This window comes from Octodon degus, unplaced genomic scaffold, assembly GCF_000260255.1.
Source record: "Octodon degus isolate 3935 unplaced genomic scaffold, OctDeg1.0 scaffold00122, whole genome shotgun sequence".
Taxonomy (NCBI): Eukaryota; Metazoa; Chordata; class Mammalia; order Rodentia; family Octodontidae; genus Octodon; species Octodon degus.
Window position 1 is genome coordinate 4,207,133 of NW_004524698.1, and position 10,341 is coordinate 4,217,473.

At 36.1% G+C, this 10,341-nt stretch overlaps 1 protein-coding gene across 3 annotated transcripts in view; it reads left to right on the forward strand.

Moving 5' to 3' along the window:
- Positions 1 to 10,341, forward strand: part of Tsc22d1 (TSC22 domain family member 1) — a 129,821-nt gene that overhangs the window by 76,305 nt on the left and 43,175 nt on the right. Inside the window, exon 1 of one of the 3 annotated variants that reach the window (XM_023700212.1) lies at positions 6,539 to 6,604. The exons of the other annotated variants lie outside the window; for them this stretch is intronic. The gene's annotated coding sequence lies outside the window, so the exon portion shown is untranslated. Of the gene's footprint in view, positions 1 to 6,538; positions 6,605 to 10,341 lie in introns of those variants that run through there. 3 annotated transcript variants of the gene reach the window in all.

Sequence of the window (10,341 nt, forward strand, 5' to 3'; positions counted from 1 at the left end):
ATATTTAAATGGTGATATTTGTATATAAAATGCCAGTGTGTTCATTATAAGGAAAATGAGGTTAAAAATACAATTATCTAAGCAAAATTGTACTTAATTTTGGGTAATCTAGGTTGTGTGTATTAAAAATGTAGAGACCATTTTAATAGGATGTGATGTGTTAGCGCCACCTACTGTTAAATAGGAATAATAAAGCCTTAAGTGTACAGTAGTGTTTCCCCAAGACACGTTCTAGGTCCTACATATTCAGGCAGGTCTCCTCATTTCACCACTGTAGAATTTGTGTGCTTAGCAGTACTGGAATGATACGCTGTGTGTCCTGAGTTGGCCAGTGTTTGCAGAACTTGCTTAATCCTTGTCAAAATAACAGTGACAAACTTGGTATGATTTTCTTTGTAGTTCAGCATTTAAAAATAAAGATGATTATGCTAGCTTCTTATATATTATCCTTGTTTTAAAATTTGCTCGTTTTGTGACCACGCTTACAGAGACCAGTGGATTACAGCTAGGATTCAAATTGATTCTCCCATTTGTAGCCATGGACAACTGTGTCTCAGCGTCTTTCTTGTTATTAAATGTTCAAATCTCCAAAGGATTGAGTATACTGGTCATTTAAGGGAATACTTCTAGTAAAGTAATATAGTTACTATCTTAGAGTTTACTTTCTTACAGAAAAGTATATGCTGAAATGGCTTCATATAATGTACTAAGAGTATTTTAAATTTAGACTGCCCAACTTAAATACTGGCCATCCCACTTGTTCTGTGTGTGGTCTTAAGACCATCTACCTTAACTTCTGAGCTTCAGTTTTCTTATCTGTAAATGAGAATAGTTAATATAGCACCCACCCTTTGGGGTTATTGTGAAGCATACATAAAATTGTCTTCCTGATAATTTTAGAATGTCTGGCGCATTAGTAAACACGCAGCAAATTTGCTACAGTTTATTGTCACATTTATGTTAATGTTTATATATTCAAAGTGACTATAATGTTTTAATATGTGTTTTAGTAACTAATACTTTTTTGGTGATGAGACTTATAATATCTGACATAAAATATGTACTTAAGACTATAACTGTGTACTGTTTGCTCCTGAAAATCATGTAGAGTAGGGGGTAGTATGGCCAATTGGCAAAAGCAGGCTGTCAGTGTTGTGTAACTTGCAGTACATTATTTAATCTCTCTAAGGCTGTTTCGTTATGAGTTATTTTGAGGATTAAGTCATATTATGTAGAGTTAAAACCATCATTCTTGACACTTAGTAGGTTAACAGCATGTGTTAGTTTTCCTAACATACTACAAATGTACTAGCATACACATATTTATGTATTTTCAATGTGAAGTCCTTATACTAAAATGGATAACCTATATATCTGAATGATTACTGGAATTTGAGGAGGATTTTAAAAAATTGTGACATCCACAAGGACTGTAACTGTGAGACTGCATAAAGACATGAGATATTTTTAAATTTGAAAAATGGTTTGGACAGGCATATTTATATGTGATTGCTAAATAAGTTATATAGAAATGTTTCAAGGGAAATGTGTTAAATACTGGATGTAGATTTTGTGTGTCTCATTGAGTTTACTGTGGTAATGTTTTTGATAGCATTGGCTTATTGGCTAATTTAGGACATAAGATAAATCTCATGGATTATTAAAAATATTTGTTGGTTTCATGTTATCAGCTAGCATCATGGACCAAAGTTGTTGGATACATCTGTACTTAAAGGAAGGTGCAAAGGAACAAGGTTTGGAGATTTAGAGGTTAAAGATATGTCCCGAGTGCTGTTTTTGAGTGTTGTTAGATTAATTCCTAAGGATTTCATTTTTCTTGATGCTATTTTATGAAAGATGTGGTTTCCCTAATTTTTTTTCTTTATGAGGTTGTTATTTGTGTACAGGAGTGCTGTTGATATTTGAGTGTTAACTTTATGTCCTGCTATACTGACAAACTCATTTATTAAATCTAGGAGTCTTTCAGTGAAGCTTTTAGAGACTTTATATGGAGTACCATGTCATCAGCAAATAATAATAATTTAACTTCTCCCTTTCCTATCCATATTCCTTTTATTTCTTTGTATTGACTACTTGCTCTGGCTAATGTTTCCAGAACTATATGAATAGGAGTGGTAATAGGCATCCTTATTTTGTTCCTGATTTTAAAGTGAATCTCAGGTTTTGACAACTTCATGTGATATTGGCTGTTGGTTTGTCATAGATTGATTTTATCAGATTAATATCTTTTATTCCAACAGGGAGTTTTTATTGGACATGGGTATTGAACATAGTCAAATGTTTCTCTTTTCTGTACCTATTGAGAGGATCATGTAGTTTTTGTCTTTAGCTCTGCTGATGTGTGGTGTATTATATTGATTGGTTTAAATATGCTGAACCATCCATCCCTTCATCCCTGTGATGAATTCTGCTTGGTCATGATGCACAATCTTTGGTTTGCTTGCTGTATTGTGTTTGTCAGTATCTGAATGAAGATTTTGCACTCATATTCCTTTAAGATGCAATGTGGTTCTCTTTTTTTGTTGAATCCTTCACTGGTTTTGGTATCAGTATAATGCTTGCTTCTAAGAATGAGTGTGAGGTTATTTCTTCCCTTTCAATTTCATTGAAAAGTTTGAGGACTAGTGGCGTTAGATTATCTCTACAGTTCTTACAGAATGCAGCTATGCATCTTTCAGGACCTGGGCTTCTTAGTTGGTAGATTTTTCTTATTTTGTTTTCTTTTATTACTTTGTCAGTTCCACTGACTGATTCTGATACTTAGAATTTTTATATCTTCTTGATTCAGCTTTGGGAATTCATATATATCTAGGTGTCTGTCCATATCTTTTCTTTCCTGAGACAGGGTCTTGCTATGCAGTTTAGGCTGGCCTTGAGCTCACTATATACCCAGGCTGATCTGGAACTCACAGCAATCCTCCTGCCTTCGTCTTCCAAATACTGGAATTGCAGGCATGTGTTACCACACCTACCTGTCCATTTCTTTGAAGTCTACTATTTTATTACAGTACAAGTTCTCAAAGTAGGTATTGATCTTCTTTTAGTTATATAAACAAGAACTAAGAAAAATTAGAAAATTTATATACAGTAAATATTCAGTAGAACAGTTTACCCTAAGAGGAATAAATTGTAAAAAGATAAGAGGAATAGAAGCAAGGCTAAAGGACAAAGGAAGATCACACAAGTGTTGGGAAACTAAAGAAAGCAGGAAGGAAAGAGGACAAAAACAAAAGTAGGAACAAAACTAAACAGAAACTAAAAACAGTATTCATACTCATAGAAAAAAAGCCCCAAAAGGAAAAAAAACACAAGCAAACAAAAAAGAAAAATAAAAGAAATTTCTCTATGGCCACACTTTTGTGGTAGTATCTAATTCAGGGTGTGCAGGGTGCTGGCTGTTTCTCTTCTGTCTCTCTGTGCAGTGCTGGGAACTGAACCAAGTACCTCATGCATCCCAGACAAGCCACTTTGCCACTGAGCCCTACCCGCAACCCCTGGTACTTGCACATCACAGAAGTTTAGGCTGGTCTTGGCCTTCTGTTGTGGGGTTGGGGCCTGAGTTGTTCAGCCTATTGAACTCTGTCTCTTGCTGGCCTCACCATGGCTGTCTGACTAGACAACAGTCTCCAGCTGTTGTCCTCACCATCGCTGGGATTTCATTGCCGGGAACTCTGTGATGAAGTCAACCTACAGCTGCTCCGGGTCCTGGGTTCAGTTGGCCCTTCCTTAAGATAGCATCCAACCAAGCACCCTCTTCGGGGGAGGGGGATGTCACTGGGCTGGAGTCACTCACCAGCTGTTGTAGCGCACAGCATCACTGCTCTTTGTGTGTGTGTGTGTGTGTGTGTGTGTGTGTGTGTGTGTGTGTGTGTTTGTCCCTGGAGAGCTCTAGAGTCACCAGCTTTCACTGTGTCTCTGTAGGTTTGATCTTCCTGGGGCCAGGAGCCAGGAGCTGGGGGGAAGGTGCAGCTAGCCCCCTCTTTTTTCTGTGTTGTCTCTGTATGGGCTCCAATTTTCCCTTGAGCTCCTTCCTGGGTCCCAAGGATGCACCTTCCTCCCCCTTTTCTTTCCCAAGTTGCTATTTTCCAATGTGTGGATTCTGAATCCTGGAGAGCTTGATTTATTGCCACATACTACTTTACTGTTGTCGCAGAAGTCCTCTATGATAGTACTGTGTTTTTCTTTTAGCACTTAACCTACTTTTACAATACATGAATATGTATTTGTCTTCAGTGCACTGCAAGCTTTTATTTTTTATTTTTTTGAGAAAGCGTATCACTTAGTTCAGCATAACCGTAGACATACTATGTAGCACAGCTGGCCTAAAACTAGTTATTTACCTGCCTTATCATGCCAAGTCTAAACTTATATCAGTTTTATATCTCATTTTTACTATTCAGTGTTTCTCAGTATTTGTTTATTGGATGCTTTTAAATGATTTAATTTTCATGTTAAGTTCAGGACTGTCTCCCCTTTGTATTTTTGAACTGTATAGTTCACACAGTACAATTCTAGATAGGGCCAACCTAAAGTGGTACTTTTTCCTAAATAAATTTCAGTTTTAAAGAAATAATAACTAGGTGCATTCTGGATTCTGAGTTCAACCATCTACCTACCTAATTTTCTAATGGCTTAAATATTTGACATAAGAGAAATAGCTGAAACTTAAGGATTCAAATATCCAAACTTGTTTTAACTTTCAGAAAGGATTATGGGTTGATGATTCAGGTGTAGCTGAGGATGATGAGTTGCCTCATATGGAGCTGATCCATTTTTATTGTCTACTGAAGTCTGAACCCACAGCCTTTGCACTGAGCTACATCCCCAGCCCATTTTATTTATTTTGAGATAGGGTCTCACTTGGTAAATTGGTAAATTGCCAGACTGGACTCAAACTGACAGTCCTCTTGAGTCAGCCTCTCGGATTGTTGGGCTTATAGGCATTTGCTACATACCCCAGTTCAGTGTTGCTACTTATTTCTTGTCTTACTAGGTTGGAAATTCTCTCTCCTCCAGACTCTGACTGTGTGTCTGGCAAAACCTTGCAGTTTTACTTGGTTGCTTCCACCCTCCTTAGGTTCAACAAACTAGATAATCAAGTTTGAAGAATTATATAACAAACAAGAGTCTGACTCAATTTTTTGGGAGCAAAACATGTTTCATTGGTGTAGTGGCTTTATGAGAGCTTTTTTTTATTATTATGTATTTAGTACAGGGTCTACACGGTCTTACTACATAGATCAGACTCATAGTGATTCTCCTGTTTTCAGCCTCCCAAGTGCTGGGATTACAGGTGCGTGCCACCATGCCCAGTCTCATTTGCTATCTCAGTGTGCCCTGGGGGCAGGGCTGGCACAGCAGGCTGAGGATCAAACCCTGGTCCCTGCATCTGCCTAAGCAGGCGCTTTAATCCACTGAGCTATCTGGACAACCCTATGAGAGCTTTTTAAACTAACCATACATAGGTTGGTTTCCATTCTTCAAGTAAGGTTGCTGATTCTAGATGCACAAATACACTTCATTGTTCATTTGTAGTTCATCTGGTTCTTATATTTTTTGGAATCAAGTCTAGTATCATTAATTTGATTGTATTTGCTTATTGTAGTGCCATCTGGGGTTTAATCAAAGATAATTGTTTTTCCTTTTAGTAATAGTCAGAATCATTTTCTGTTTGGTGATGGAAAGCCTGACTGAAAATCTGAATGTATGTGCACACACACATACACACACACTCACTCCATGTGTATGCCTTGTATTTATATGCACACTATAGCACATACTCACTAATCTTGTTTGTCTTAGTTCACTGATGGAGTTCTTGCCTATCACTGTCCATACGGAGCATCTGTGGTCTCCTGGTGCATGTTGTACTAGAGGAGATACTACAGACCGTGGTAGAAATGGGAAACAAATTAAGCATAGATTTTTCATAAATAGTTTGAAGTTGGTTTATGTTTCAGAACATGTTATACATTTACTATCAATGAGTTATTTTATTTATATAAAGAATTGTTACAGTGGCCCATTACTTTTTTTAAAATTCTGAGCATTATATTTATTTCTCCCTTTGCAGAGGCAGTAAGACATCTGTACTATGGCATTAGTCTTCAAAGTTTTGGGATGATCCCCTCTTTCCTCGACCCCTCCTTTTTTAGTCTTCCTCCTTTTATTCCTGCTTTCTCTTCCTCAAGTCTTAATCCTTCCACCTTTGAATCCTTGATGTTTTTCTCCCACATGCAATAAACATATTCAAGGTCTTCCTGGTTTTGGGATCAGGGACAAATAATTGCAGATTCCAGATGTTAAAATGTAAGAAAACCTAAAGAAAATCTCCTGTTCTTTTACATCCTTCAAAATAACAAATCGCTATATTTACGATCATTGTATTCTCTGAAGTAATGAGTTGTAAGTAAATTAGAACACTGCCCCTTTAAATAAGGGCCAGTGGAACTCTGGGGCTTCTTCCTGCCCACTTGTTGGTGCCCTAGGAGTGTCAGTTGGGCCAGGGGGGCAAGAGGCCCATGTCGCCACCTTTTGGTGTCTCTTCATGAAACCTTTTCTATAGTCCAGCCATACATCTACTGTGAGTACCTAACTAATTTGATGAATTGTGAAAAGGATTGTCTGTCTTGTCCTAAACAGATTATTACCTTGAAAGGCAGTTAGCTTTAGATTCCCACTTCAGAGTGTGAAATTAGGCTTATTCAGCCTTTTTTTTTTTTTTTTTTTTGCCTTGTGTTGTTTCTCCTAGTCAGAAAAATTGAAAAGGTGATTTTTAAAGTAATTTAGTGAATTGTTTGATCATGATGAGAGTTTTTTCCTTCCATTGTTAACAGGCTGTATAAAATCCTTTTTAGTGGGCTGGAGAGATGGCTCAGTGGTCTAAAGCACCTACTTAGAACAAGCTTAGCAAAGCATAGGGACCGCGGTTTGATCCCCCAGCGCCACATGCCAGCTAGCCCCGCCCCCTGGTGGGCTGAGCTGGCCACACACACACACACAATAAATAAATAAATAAATAATTTAAAAAAAATAAAAAAAAATCCTTTTTAGTATAAAATTCTTAAAATTCTAGCAGGTTGACAGTGTTAGGTTTTTAATTTGATTTCCCAGTTGACACCACTATAAATTGGTTTAAAACAGCAAAATTTTGAGATTTATATTAAGCCTTCTATCAGAAAATAGTAACAAACTTACACATTCTTGAAAATTTGTTAGCTATATTTTAGATGTCTTAGAAATATAGTTTATATGTAAAACATTGGTTTCATCATTCTTTATAAATGTTTAAAATTTTTATTTTTTAATGTTTAAAATTTTTGTGACAACTGTTTTAAAGCTCATTCTAGCTTAGTGAATTTTTTTTTTTTTTTTTTTTTTTTATCAGGACTCAAACTCAGGATCTTGTGCTTGCTAGGCAGGTGCTTAAGCCACTGAGCTGTCTCCCTGGCTGTAGCTTAGTGATTTAAAAATACATTTATGGTCAATCCTTTGTATCTGCAAATTCATTGGGTTTAACCACACTAGGATCAAAGTATTTGGGATAAATGCATTTGGCATCTGTACCTTTTTCTCCTTGTTATTATTTCCTGAAACACGTAACAACTGTCTATACAGCATTTACGTTGTATTAGGTATTATAAATAAATAGGAGTTGACTTAAAATATGGGAGCAGGTGTGCATAGGTTATATGCAAACACTGTGCCATTTACTATAAAGGGAGAGCAGCCTGGGGTTTTGCTGTTTGTGGGAAAGTTTTCCAGAACCAGCCTGCTGCAGATACCAAGGATTGACTGAGTGCTAATGAGCATCTTGCATATATGCTGTTATGTCTGTACCTTAAACTGATTCAAGTGCTGGCAGAAGTTCTGGTCCAGTTATATAGCTGTAAATTAAAGTGCTCTAAGGTGGTATTTACTCTCTAAGAACAAAATTTGAGTAAAAGAAATAAGTTAGATCTGCAGTTGTAAATAAGAACTTTCCTGCTTAATGTAAGTGAACAGTTGAGTCTTAACAGAATGGTAAGTTTTTGCCTAAATTAACCCTGATATAAGATGAAAACTTTGTCAAATTATTTTTAGTAGGAAAATAAATTTAATTTCTTTCTGATATGTGGTTTTTCTGAAGGGATTGTAAACGTTCCATCAAAATAATTGCATAATTTTGGATCAAAAACTTAAGGGAGCATTTAATATTTGATTATTAATGGTCAAATAATGTTTCTTTATGACATATATACAGATGGAAAGATGATTGTTGAAATAGCTGATGTATTATTGATGTTAATAGGCAGCCAGGAGTTGCTTAAGATTGTTTTTTGAAATTGGCTGTAATGATTTTCTTTTTTTAAAAAATGTGTTAAGTACAGAGTCTACAGGGTCTCGTTACACAGCTAGGACTTGTAGTGATCCTCCTGTTTTCAGCTTCCCAAGTGCTGGGATTACAGGCTTGTGCCAACACACCCAGTCTCATTTGCCAGCATGCCCTGGGGGCGGGGCCAGCACCACTCGGCAGGCACTTAAATCCATTGAACTATCTGGCCAGCCCTTATGGCTGTAATGACTTCAAAAGCTACATTTCTTTTTAATTCATAGAACTTGTGATTCACAGATAAATCACTGAAATTAAGTTATTTGCACATATTTTAAATGTATAGGGTAAGTTTTATTTCAATTATAGCACTAAATAATCTTATTCACCTGTTTTGTAATGACTTGCTTTTCTGATTGTTGGGTTTGGAAGTAACTTAATACTTTATAAGTGCTTTCACATACACTGTCTCCTCCCTGGGATAACTTGTGACAAAGGTGAGGCAAATACTTTATAGTTACTTTTCAAGCACAGAATGGAATTGAAGATAAGGTTACTTATGGAAGCATAGTTGGCCAGTCAGATGAGGTCCTAGTCTTGAACTCCAGATTTGAATTTCGTATTGTAGTACATTTAAAGTATGTTGTTTGCAGTACATATAAATTATGTTCAATAAATATTTGGTGGATGAATTAGGATAAATAACCTTTTCACCATAAAAACAATATATGCACATTAAAGTTTTAATTAGGAATTTCTTTATTGAGAAATTGAAGATAAAATAGAAAGGAAGAGATTTACAAGTCTGTCTCCTGAAGGTGTTAGATGAAATAAATTATCTTGTATATGTCTGATGTATGTGATGGTAACATATAATATAGTTTTTTTTTGTTTTGTTTTGTTTTTTTGACTGGCTCGGGCTGCCTTAAGGGCAGGTCTGGTGCAGCATGTGGTGCTGGGGATCAAACCGCAGTCTCTTGCCCCTGACTCATTTTGCTCAAGAAGGCACTTTAGACAACTGAGCTAACCCACTAGCCCCTATAATGTAGTTTAATATCTATATATATTTAAAATTAGTTTTATATAATGTGTGCATTCAACCTGAAATTGTGTTTGGTGGGGGGACAGTTTTAGTCTGATAGTAAGCTTTTGCAGAGGAGTTTATGGCCAGCTATAGGGAATTATAAGGAAAAACCTAAAAAAAGCTATTTATTTTAACCAGAAATCTCAATGAAGGGGAACAGAATAATTTCAGGAAGGTTTATAATGGTGCTTTAAAACATGATGCTTAAGGAGTTAGAGCAAATAAATTTAAAGCATTATTATTATTATTGTTATTATTTTAAGGCAGGGGTTTCACTATGTAATCCAGGCTGGCCTCGCACTCAAAGGGATTCTCTTACCTTAGCCTCCCAAGTACTTGGATTATAGGCATTATTGGTCATAAATCCTTGCTTCTTGAATTTTTCTTTTTTCTGAGTGTACTTATGGAATTTATAGTTAATACTGATATCTATGTTTCTTCTGTGTCATTTAATGAATTATTTGGACATTTTAACTTTTGGACAGAAGAGAAAGAGACTAAAAAAATTACTTCAGTGACTATTATCCTTGATAAGTTTTTTGTACTTTTCTCTATTAGTGTGAATTTTTATAGTACAAGACTTAGTGTTGTAAAATAAACATTTAGCAAAGTTACACAATTAGATGTGGACTTTATTTAAAGAATGATTTGGAGGATAAAATGAGTGAATTAAAAAAAAAAACAAAAAACCTCAAAACAGAATCAGCTACTTTTCCTTCAAGATTCCTACCCTCTGCGCCTACTTGCCCGTACTGTTCCTGTGTCTCTTGTAGGTAACTACAAGTAGTACACTTGGGTACTCAAATGTTTGTTGAATGGATGAATGGGTGAAGGGGAGAGAGAAATCAGATGTGCCAGTGGTTATGGGTATCTCAGAGATTGTTACTAACAGGCAAGGTGAAAAATGCTGATTCACTTTTTTTTT